The sequence below is a fragment of the Equus przewalskii genome, chromosome 7, assembly GCF_037783145.1.
Source record: "Equus przewalskii isolate Varuska chromosome 7, EquPr2, whole genome shotgun sequence".
Classification (NCBI taxonomy): domain Eukaryota; kingdom Metazoa; phylum Chordata; class Mammalia; order Perissodactyla; family Equidae; genus Equus; species Equus przewalskii.
Genome location: NC_091837.1, coordinates 19,986,748 through 19,999,301, shown reverse-complemented (window position 1 = coordinate 19,999,301; position 12,554 = coordinate 19,986,748). Strand labels below are relative to the sequence as shown.

Genomic DNA, 12,554 nt, shown 5'->3' with positions numbered 1-12,554 from the left:
TTTAAAATTCAGAAAACTGAGTTTCATAGTTGCATCTACCTGAGTTAATTTCCACAGTGCAGGACACCAAGCCAGATGACCACGTGGCCAGCCTGGGTGGCCTGCTGTCTTGGGGTTTGCTGTGAGATTTGGGTGAAAGTTATTTGCAAGGGGTCTCAGGATTCACCAAATAGGGAAGCAAGGAAGTGGGAGCAGGAAGGCAAGAAAGCATGTGAGGCCTTTGGATCAAGCCCGGTCCCAGAGGGCAGCTGGCTCAATTCTACAGGCCAGTTCTGGAGATTGCATCAATCACCATTGAAGTCGGCTTCATGGTGGCAAGGAAGCTGGAGTATTTATACCCCTGCAGCCAGTCCTGGGTTAAGGCATTTCTAGTTTCCCACGCATGCACACAAAGTAGACTGAGGTCTGTCTGTCAGTGGTAAGACACAGGTGCTGGCTGGTAGGAAAGTGCTTCAGGAGCCAGTGGGTGTGAAAATGGCCAAGAGACCCCAGGGGATGTCGACAGCACCGAAATCTGCCTCACCCAGACTAGACCATGCTACAGGGATTGCGAGCATTTCCAAGATGCTAGATAATTCCTGTTACAGTTCATGAAGAGGCCGCTCCAGGGTTGAGAGTCCAGGTCCTCACATCCTCGCCAGCCTTTTGAGCCATGGATGAGTTTCACCCTCTTGCATATGGCTTTCATTGCACAGAGAACCACAGCCAAAGAACTACGTTCCGATGAAAATTAAGAACCAGGAATATTCTCACTGCAAAACTTACTACGCACTTAACATTTTCACTCTCCATTGTTGGCAGGGATGACAGGTGTGGAATTGACGGCAATGGCAGCAGCAAGAGCAGCATCAATGAGAACCTGAGAGAAGCATGAATGGCAGAGTGAGGATCCCTATGACGGCAGCAATAGTGGCAAGATCAGAAAGGACAGCTGTACTGGGAGCATCATGGAGAGAGTCTCCTAGGAATAGGTCAGGCAGGAGAACCACAACAAACATTGAAAAGGCTCCAAATATGAAGGAGCCACCCCAGGGCAGAGGGCCCCAGTGGTGGACAGGACCATACACATCATTCTAGGTACCAGAAACTGTCAATCCTCATTAAAGTGGAACATAGGCCGAGAGGTAGGCTGATGGTCGGATACGAGTGGGTGTGCTGATTTGCTTTGCCTCTATAGTCCACTGCGAACATTCTCCACCCTGTTCCACGCTCTCAGAGGATCAGCTGTTTGTAGTCACCCGGAAGGTAGAGGGCAAAAGGACCGGTTGATGTAATCCATGACAGTTACCCTCAGGTGACAGGACAGAGGTGGGGGTATTTAGTCTTCTTCCTCCAGCCAGTGGCTGCATCCCTTTGGCACATCAGCTTCCTTGGCTACAGCCCACGATCAGGACCCATGAGCACTGGTTATGTCCTCTGCCCTTTCAGTTCTGCGAGAGGGAGTGCTGTAATGAATTCCTGGGATTCTAGCAGAGGAATGCCATCTTTCGTTGGCTCCCTCAGCCCTGCCCACACCTGTGAGTAGTCATCCAACATAGATTCCATCTTCAGTGAGGACCCTAAAGGGGAGAAAGCGTATCTAGATTCCAGGATTCAACGCATATAGTATGCAGGCTGGTAAGAGAAGGGCACAACATGAGCCGACCCCTGCGACAGCTAGTCAGCTCGTAGGCCAGCAGACTTCCTGATGAAGGACAGGACATCACTGCAAGAAGTGACTGGAACTCAGAGGACCCTTCTTTCAGATTAACCAGGATGAAAGCTTTGGTACACAGGAACACCATTCAGAAATCTGGGATACCCTAAGGAGACAGACAATTCCATCCATTAGAGAAGTGCAGGGACCCCTTTAAGGAGGGATTTATCCTCTTTAGGAGGTGGTAGTCTCAGGGAAGAGCTGACCCTCTGGTGAGGAGTTCCCATGCACGCCCCTTTGCAAAGGCTAGTTGATCTCTTTGATCCCAGTGATCCACTGAGAAGAGCTCTGGGCAGAAAGCCAGAGGAGCACTTGACTTAGAGCAGAGTATTTCCAGGCCCACTTTTGACCATTCCTGGGCCCCACAGGACAGGAGGAGAGTCCCTAGGTTCTGCAGAGGAGCCTGACATCATTTCTGAAGTCGAAGGTACCCCTAGCAAGGCTCCACTCCGGGGAACTTGGTTTTGTGGTCTCAGGAATATTCCAGCAGAGCTTGCTCCACTGCACTGAATGGAGGGTTGGCCAGAGTCTGAAGTCCTTGTACCCTCTACCTCCTCGCATTAGAACACAGAAATCAAAGCCTATCATCCTTAAAGTGAGGACTGTCTATCCCTCCACTTGTGGAGAATTCTACCATCCCTATAAGAATTCTTGAGACCACGGAATTCCAAATGGTGCTGACCACTCAACGTTTCATTGTCTAAATCCATTCTCCTCGGCGACAGCCAAGAAATTGCCAGTGAGGAACACATTCTACCTGACACTAAAGAGGCCCGAGTCAGTGCCAGATCCTTAAACTGCAAAGTGAGTGCAGGTTGAAAGGGATGTTTCTGCTCTTGTCATTATCACTCACTTGCAAGGGTACACAAGGTACCCTCGTCCATCTATACATACAACTATAAGCAAATCATACAGCTATAAGCAAAGGGAGGCTAAAATGGATACCCTCTGAGCTGCATTCTATCGCTATGTCTATGGCTTCAGATGGTTGGTCATATTTATCCACTTTTGGGTTCCTTGGCTTCAGGCATGGTTGACTCTTGGTCACGGGCTGTTCCGTCTGTTCCTCCAACAGTTAATTCTCATTCTCCTTCACCCACCTGCACGGCAATAGTGAGTATGCACTCCATTCTACCTCCTATGAAGCCCCTAGTTTTACTTTGAAATATGTATTATTTGCGTTTCCTATAACATTACAGTATTTTCATTGAAGAATAGAAGGAAGTCAATTCATAAATGACTTGATGGCACATTTACTGTACACACATACCCAGTAAGAAGCTCATTAAATGTTAATTAGGGAAATGGTATTTGAAATGCTTATTTTGTTCCAAAGTCCTTGGTAGATTATCACAGACTTTAAAGGGTTTTAATGATATATGGGGAAATTGGCTGGGGTTTTGGCTTGGCTGGGAATGTGTTGTTTTTCAATTTAAAATATTGGATGATAGTTCTGGTTAGGAGCCTGCATGCCAACGCTTTCAGAAATTGGTTAGAATTGGACGATGTGCCTGTAAATTTAAACACACTTGACACATATAGAAACCACATTGAAGTAATTTTACATACCGTCACCTTTCTCTTCATCATAGGCTTTGCCCCTAACTATGGATCAGAAGAGGATCATTCAAGCCTGAGAAACCTCCTTGGTCCGAGGGCTGTTGAAGTGAGGATCGTTTTGTTAGCTGTTCTCTTGGGTGCTCAGTGAGAAAAGTCTGACTTCTTGAAGGCCGGTGAACAGAACCCATGTACATAGTCTCTAGGATTTGACGCTGCTGCCTGGGGGTGGAGGGGACTTTCCTGGGTAACGTCAGAACTAGGTGCCCATGGGAAGGGTAACCCTCCCAGTGAAGAACCAAGCCGGGATGCTAGGAACTCAGTTCTCTTGGCACCTAGGAGCCATTCCTGTTTCCTAGACATTAACTAGAGTCCTGTACAATGCTTCCTTTCCTTTGTGGGTTCAGTGAGCTTGGCGGGCTTCTGTTTGTGCATGAAGCAGCTGGGGCGAGAATTTCCAGGTCCACTCTGGAAATTCTGGGACACAGACCTACATCTAAGAGAACATGGGTAGCAGTGAAGAGAGCAGATTCTAAAGATATTGAGCAGAACCGGGTTTAAAGAGGAGCAATTTGCTCTCTCTGGGATCTAGAGCTCAGGACTAGAGGCTTTAGTACTTGGAGGAGTGAGTTCCCATCTCTAAAGGTAAGAAGGAGTGTGAGAAGTATATTGACATGTCTGTCCTTGCAGAGATATTCACAGCCAAGGATCCCGGACCTAAACAAATCAGAGTCTCCATGGCTATAATTTGGAGGCTGAGAACTGTCACTTTCACATTTCTTTGAGCCAGTTGTCCAAGGAAACTCAAAGGGCACTTCTCGGAAAAACGGTATGACTCCCTTATTTCTTTATAGAAAGGTCTCAAGAGCCAAATGTGTGAACTGAGCCCTTGGTCTGACTAGGATCTCCACCAGGAGTACCCATGGAAGGGCACCAAGTGGTGGTCTGCGTACTCATAGGACTTGCATATAAACAGATACAGAGGCAATATTCATATGAAAGCGCCAATGTAGAGAATCTCCTTCCATAATCACGTCTTCACAGGTTTATCGTCTTCGATTCTCAGATCCATAGTTCAGCCTGTTCCCAACAAGAGGAGCAAAATGTCTCTTGACCCTCCATCACACCATGGAACCAACTCGCTGAGTTACTAAGTGATGATTCCAGTCTAACTTCATGCTCACTGACTGGCTCCACCCACCCTTACCTGATCCATTCGGGCTCTGCTATCCACATAATGCTTTGCTAGAACTCGAGAGCTCTGCCGAGATATTTTATGCCACTTCACGTTGTGTGGCCGAGTCCTTTTGCCCCTTCCCCACAGCGTGACTTCATAGCTGAGTTGACACCTCTCTAGAGAAGGAGTTTTGGAGGAATTTCCTTGACAACTTAGGCCGCAAAGTTAAATACCAACCACAATTCTCGGACCCTGGCAACTGCTACAATGGGGTCCTGTGGGATTTCATATGTAGAATCCAGAATCTCAATGGATCGGTCAATGCTCCCAGAAGACAAGTTTCACAATGGACAGATTTTCTCAGCAACACCAAGACTCCAAGGATGCAGACAAGGGAAATTGCCCAATCCAGAGAGGGAGGTGTACAGAAGAGAGTTGACACAGCAGGCCTGAGACAGCTCTCCTGAGAAGGGCCAGCTCGCGAGGCCGACCACCGGCTGCCGTTTGGGAACTTGGAGTTTGGGAGAATGCCTCCCATTCCCTGATTGGGCACAGTGAGCCATTCTTAACTGTTTGTGCAAACACTGCGGTGTATCCTGAACACATGTTTTTCTTTGGGAAGTCTGGAATTTGGGTATGTGCTAAGCAGAAGGTAGCTATGTGAGCAGACCCCAATAAAAATCCTAGGCACTGAGTCTCTAAAGAGCTTCCCTGGTGGAACTCATCTCACCCTTGTTGTCACAACTTATTGACAGGGGAATTAGGCCCATCCTGCCTGACTCCACTGCGAGAGGACGTTCGGAAGCTTGTACCTCGTTTCCTCCAGACTTTGACCTATGCGCCTTTTCTCTTTGCCGATTATGCTCTGTATCCTTTTGTTGTTGTAAATAGCCACGAGTACAACTATATGCAGAGTCACATGAGCATCCTAGTAAGTCACTGCAACCGGGTGTGGTCCTGGGGACTCCCAACAGAAAGGTACCTGATTTTGACCCAGAAAAAGGGGAATGTTTCAATCTTCAAGGACCACATGAGTTTGGACAAGTGTATATGATGTGAAGACACCAGTGTCCATTTCCAAAATGAAGTGAGATTTGCTACTATTACTTTTTTTAAGGGCAAGCATGTTTCCCCCATACTCCCTTCGTCCAAGATGCTTGCCAGCACATCCTTGCCAACGCTGGATTTGACCACAACGACAGTAATGTGTCTCAAGTTTTCCTTATGTGAAAACATGCATTTCCCTATTTACCAGTGTTGGCTGTCCATTTGCACTCTTTTGAAAATCCCTTGTCCGTATCATTTGCACATTTCTCTTCTCTCATGCTCTTAATACCATTAGGATGCCCCAAAATGTACAATTTGCCCCTCCTTTATGCTCATTGTGTAGAAGGTGAGGTGCTTAACCAGCACTGAAGGCTACCAGGTTATTTAATACAACATTCTTGTAGACAAACACTAGTTCTCTGCCCGTCATTAGCTGCTCTGACCTTAGAGGTTCAACTTGTTGCAAAAATTCTTTAGTGATGGACTGGCTTGGAAACATGTGATGAGGGGCAAATAAGTGTATCCCAACTCTCCAAATTTGAGAGTAAGAATTCTAAGTCACTGTTAGTCAGAATTGCCCCTAGCATGACATTACCACTAGTTATATGCATTAAGTACATGTACAATTGTCTTCTTAGGGTTTCCCTCTGACAGGGAAGCTCAAAGCTTTTACGTTGAAATGTGTTGGTGTTATTTACATTTACTATAACATTATTTACAGTATTTTTATTGCAGTATAGAAGTCAATTCATAACTGACTTGGTCTTTTGCACCATTGTTTACTGCATACCCACTGAGTAGCTCATTAAGTGTTAATTAACTAGGGAGTGACATAGGGGAAAGATCAAGGCATGGAAGTCTTATGAATTGGCTAAGGTCAAAGTTACCAATTGGGTTACATTATCTAGGAGATAAAACCTTTAGAAAAAAGCTCAAATAGAGGGCAACATTTTGCTCTGGTTTTTCTGCCTAGGGTGGCATACTGAATGACAGTCCTGCCTATTGCAATGGTCACACTCAAAGATCTAGTGTAGATCTTCAAGTTCACCCAGTTTTCAAGTGAATTGTGTTGGGTTTGAGGCCAAAGACCCCAAGTGCTTTAGAATCTGAGTCTTTCCTTCTTTCTCACACCACCTCAGATCATGAGGTCAGTTGACCGTCCCATTAGCCAGAGTCATGCCAAAGAATTTCACCATTCCCAGATGGCACCTCGTAGCATCAATCCCCAGAGAGTGGGCAAGACAGGCAAATGCCCATCTAGTGGGCAGTTCAGTTCCAGACCTGGGCTAGACAGCACAACCTCAAGACTGTAAATGGCTGAGCAGAAACTAAGATCCACACCTTTATCATCCATCGTAATTCCCTTTATATGAGGCTGGAGACCAATCGCATCGAGTGGTCATCAAGCCTAGGGCTGAAGACTGACACCAATGCAAGTGAAGCAGGCATGACTTTGGGAAACCTTGAGCAAATCGCTGGCTAGTGTCTGAGTCTTTGAGTGGCATTGTTTTGCTTTGTGAGTTCTTTGTACAGTTTTGATACCAGTCCTTTATCAGACATAATTGGCAAGTGTTCTCCCCCAGAACGTGGCTTTTCATTCTTGTTGTCTTTCAAAGAACAGTTCTTAATTTTGATGACGTGCAATCTTGTTTTATGAATTACGTGTCTGATCACTTACCTAAGAAATCTTTACCTCACATGTGGTGATGGATTGTAATTAGTCTTTGGGTGGTGAACATGATGTAACCTATACAGGAAATGAAATATGATGTACACCTGAAATTTATATAATGTTATAAACCAACGTTACTGCAATAAAAAAAGTCTTTGCCTCATCCAAGATCAAAGATGTCTGATGTTTTCTAGAAGTTCTATGGTTTGATACTTAGGTCTCTGATCCATTTGGAGTTAATTTTTATATATAAAGTATAGATCAAGGTTCTTTTGCGTGTGGGCATTCAATTGTTCCAGCAACACTTGTTGAAAAGACTATCCTTCTCTATTGAGTTAGCTTCGCTCCCTTGTTTAAAAACAATTCTCTTGACCTCCATTGTGTGTCTATTTCTAGACTCTGTCCCATTGATCTATTTCTTTTTCTTGAAGCCAATACTAGACTTCTTTGACTATACTAGATTTATAGTTAGGTATATAAACATTTAGAATTGTTACGTCTTCTCAATAAATTAATCTTTTATCATTATGGAAGGATTTTCTTTACACCTGGTAATATTTCTTGCTCTGAAATCTGCTTTGATACAGCCACTCCAGGATAATAAACTGGGGGAGGGCGGGTTGTAGGGGTCACTTTACTTCCCCTCTTAGGGATCACAGTCTGTACTCTTGATAACAAGTGTCTGAAAATTCTTGCTTTATCCAGCTTTTGTTTCAGGTGGGAGGATAAATCTGGCCTCTCTTACTCCATTGTTGCCAGGAGAAGTTTAAATGTGTCTTTTAACTTAGGAATATTTTCTGAAAAATCCTTCATGGAGGTCGCCCCCAGTCATTAAGAATATTTCTAGTCTGCTAACTATAGTCATTAAGCTGTACCTTAGATCTCAAAAATGTATTCATCCTGTGTAACTGAAACTTTGTTCTTTCACCAACTTCTTACCAACGTTAATTCTTTCTACTGCCACTTCTGTGTTACATAGTTGCTTGGATAAATACAAAGTGGCCAGATGAGGATTCTGGTGTGGATTTGTCACATAACTCTTCGACTCCCAGATTGTCAAGGATAAAATTAAGAACTCCCTGGAGTTGTGTAGGTCTCGGAGACAGTTCAGATCTCCAAGGTGGGCTCATAGACACAGCTTTGCATTAACATGGTCTTTGGTGCTTTTAGTTCAAGCATCAAACTGTCAGACAACACTAGGTCCCACAGATCCAAGACCTGTGCCACCAGAAGGACTCCTGTCATCAGTGGCCCCTCAATCCGGTGTCTACATACTGTTTCCCCAGGTTCTTGGGGAAAGAACCCAGACCTCCAAAAAAGTCCTGATGATACCCAGCTCAAAACCTCAGACTCCCTACTCCCTTGGCCTAGAAGCTCTTACTGCCTGAGCAAACACTATCAGCTGTGGCTTGGAACTCTATCAAAAAGGGAAAAAAGTGACTTAAGGAGAGCGGTTAGTAAAAGGGGGGCTGTCATCTTACTTTCTCTAATAGTTGAGCACTAAATGTTTGTTTTCCCTGCTTTAAACCTTAAGTCTTAAATAAGGTCAGTGGCATAGAACACTCAGTCAACAAATAGAGTTGCTACAATATTACTTTAGATCATAACACTGGTCGGAAGCTCCTGGTGGCTTTGCCTCAAGAGGTCATTCTAGTCTTTTCAGACATTGTGTGTGTTGAAACGGCTTCTACTGAGATCTCTGCTGGCTGATCATGAGTTCTGATAAGAGAAACACCTTTTCCTCAAGGGAAACAGCTATATGGAAACAGTATCACGCAAGAGACTTATGAGAAATGAAGTCTCACCAGCAATGTCAGCCGCAAGTGTCCACTGCTTTCAGGTTTAAGAAAATTTAGAATTTCAGTGAAGTCGATAGATGCCATGGAATTGAGAAGCGGAGCAAAAGCTAATGGCAAACTCGAGTCTGTGGACACAGTAACCAGGATCAGAGCTCGGAGGCAATTTGGGAGAAGGCTCTAGATCCATCTGAGGAAACATCTGAGTTCAAGTTAGGAGTCCCAGTGGCTCACCCACAGAGAACGTATCAAGACCTGCCTTCGAATCTGCGAGCTTGTCACTAACGCTGCTGTCATTCCTGTACATTCTGAACAAACGTTTTTTGAATGAGTTCTTAACAGTGCCCCCAAATGGTGACAACCTGAATTTCTAGTCGAGTGTGGGAATGACACTACCCGACACAGGCAGTATTAGAGAGCCTCAACAAGGCTCACTGAGACCTTGGGCTGAGGGATCTACAGCTACATATGGGCACTGGGAAGTGACAATGCCATATTTCACATGGTCCTACCGAGAGTGAAATATTTTTCATTCAAAGAGTTTTCTTGGAAGATACCATTATGTGCTAGAGAATAGAGCTGGAGTTCTATAAGGAGTCGTATCCACCCACAGCCTGGCCCTGTTCACACAGGTGCTCAGTCTCGGGACCTCAGACATTTACTCCTGGAGAGGCAAAGACCCTCTTCAGTTCCAGACTCGGGATACAGAGACTAACCATAAGACTTTCCAATCCCAGTAAACTCTCACCCCTCAGAGGACATATCATGAATTACACACACCAAAGGTCCAGGCAAGCATTTTATCTAACACTGAACCTCGGGCTGAAAACAATGCTTGTATGGCTGATGCAACCTCGAGAAATCTCCATGCTGGTCACGAAAGCCATTATATTGGACCACATTCCATTCAATTGGTTCAGGATGATTGAGTCATTCACAAGATAGCACGTTAAGAAGTCATTCAAGGAGACGGAAGATTTCCATAAAAGGGAGAAACTACATGACTAGCAAGACTCATCTTGGTAAGATCGTTACAAAAAATTTTAATAAGTTCAGTTCCTGGCCAGAAGACAGCATCAATATTGTAAAGACAAGAATACATGCCAACATCCTTCCCCAAGTGCTCAGATGGTACCTATGGCTTCCCGCTTATTCCAGGCTGGCTCCTGGGTTTGCCTGTTCTGCCCACCTCTGCTGTGCTCCTCCACTTTAAGTAGGATGGCTAGTAAGTCTAAGGCTAACGGCAAATCACAATTTAAGCAGAGTTGAGGATTAAAGCTCACATGGTAATTTGGAGAAGAGTCTCAGAACCATGCGTGTTGGATGAGAAGCCCAGTGGCCACAAAGAGCATCCATAGTGATCCAACATGGCTCTTTAGTAAGCAGACACTGACTCTGGGATTAAAAACAACTTCACAGAGTGATTCAGAGGAAGATTTTCTAGCCCTGGGCTAACAAAACCACATTTTCTGAATGAATACTCAAGAGTTGAGGTTGGCTATGTGTCCAAAAATGATTGAGCCTGAACAAGTCAAGGGACCTGCATTTGAGAGCTAATTTAAGGCATGAACTGTTGGTCTCCAACAACGAGAAAAATCAAACCACTTTCCAGGGGAGTTGGATCCACAGAGCTACCACGAAGTGAGTTTAGCATGTTAAGCTTAGAACTTGGGTCTGTCAAGGTGTACATCCTCAACCTCATGGGGCTATTAAAAGCCTAAGATGACCAAGCCAGGCAAGATGCCCAACAGATGGTCACCACGATGCTGGAGACCATGGGGCAGCTGGGTACTGTCTGTGCTGAATAGGCACTGTGTGTGAATAGAGTAGGACCTTTGGCATACAGGGTACTAGATTAGCATCTCCACAAACTCATGGAGCTGCCAGGAGGCCAGCAGTGTGTGCACAGCTTCATGAATTTGGACCACTACAGCTGTGGTCCTGGGGCACGGAGGCAGCATCTCACTCAGTATAGGGGCCTCTCGGCCAACCTGGATGGCTAGGCCACTATGTACCATAGTGCTGGAGGCTGCAGGGCACCTGGCTGCCTCTTGGCACTATGTCTACCAGGCACAGTTAGCTGCAGATCCTTAGGATGCAGATATTTGCAAACTCATAGGGCTGTTTGGAATGCAGTAGGCACCAAGGATGAAACCCTTGTCCCTGACTCTGGGCTTCATGCTGGGAATGCCACTGAGGGACAATGCCCTTCAGGCAATGATGTAACCAAAAAGGAGAAGACCTGGTCCCTTCCTTCTGCTGGTGAAGGCCACGCTCTGGCTTGAGCCCTGCCTCACTACCTGCTCTGAGCACAGGAATAAATCAACCTGGGCCACGATCTGAGATGAGCTCTCCCTTGAAGTACCGAGGCAAAGGCAAGAAAATAGAATGACTCCAAGAGAGCAGTTGAAATCTAATGCTTTCCTCTAGATGGCTGATTTTTTAAATAAATGCATATTTGTATTTTGACTTTTTAGGAAAATCAGACTTCAAGCTCACAGCTTGTTTTCTGAACTCACAAGGAGTTAGTTATTCTTGCAGACGGTCACTTCTTGTGCACCAGTGAATACGTGACAATTGTCTCAGGAGCTGGAGCAGATTTGGGTTTGGCAAGAAGTTGCTTGGTGGAATTTGATTCAATAGGTCACAACTTGGCCTTCAGAGAAGTTGTCAGTATGTTGATGAACAAGGACTTCTGGAGGGCTCGCAGTCCCCCTGGGAAAGACACCACGATCACATGTTGTCTCCTTATACCACTTAGACTAGGGTTTCAGAAGATGCCATGAAGGCCAGGGGATCAAGAAAAGAAACAGACAATTGGGCAAACTGTAGGTCAATACAACCAGATCAGGGTCAAAATTCTAAGGCTCTAGGTCCACTAAATAAGCTCATAGATCTGCATTGAGGGGAACAGATGCCCAAAGCTCCCCAAATAAAACAATGAACCAACACGACTTTTGAATAAGAAGGAATTTAACCCTAGATCCTTTGAACTTCCATTTAACACCTATCCCAGAGTAGCTACGAATAGCCATAAAACATTACCTTATTGGAAGGAGGCCACTTTGACCTATTTGGAAAGTAGGAGTCATTTCAAGGTGTTTTTACCCATGTCCAACCCTAGAATCGTCCTGTACACTTGAGTTAAATTAGTGTTTGTAGGCTAAGTTTTGGGGCAATTACGAACATTGTAGGCAGAAACCAGAACCACAAGGTCATCACCTCCTCCTGCCTACGCCTCTCCAGTTTACATTTGTTATAATTCTTTGACTACGTGAGGCAGCCAACAAGGCCATTTTAGGTAATTCTTGATCCTGGAGTAGGACGAACCAGTCCAGATTGCTCAAGAAGTTGCCCCCACAACATCGGGAAACCAGGCTGGTCATGACACATGCACGCAGAATGTCTGGTTCGCATGCAGAATGTTTTAAAGGACTTTTTATATAACTCTTATAGGAAAAATATGACCACTTCCTTGAGTAGTATGTTTTCTGTAACAGTATGTTATATTCTTAATCAACTCACTAATACAAGCTACCTGTGGCTATTGGATTAAGTTTCCAGCTTTCAACAACTAGAGTCTACAGCTGTATTCCTGTGCGCTATGGG

General features: G+C 45.0%; 1 long non-coding RNA gene across 1 annotated transcript; it reads left to right on the top strand.

Annotated features, from left to right (window-relative positions):
- Window positions 1–2,423: 2,423 nt before the first annotated feature.
- Window positions 2,424–7,310, top strand: LOC139084905 (uncharacterized). Its single transcript, XR_011542843.1, has 3 exons — window positions 2,424–2,809; window positions 3,289–3,362; window positions 3,944–7,310. It is a non-coding gene; the product is annotated as an uncharacterized lncRNA (long non-coding RNA).
- The last annotated feature ends 5,244 nt before the right edge of the window (window positions 7,311–12,554 follow it).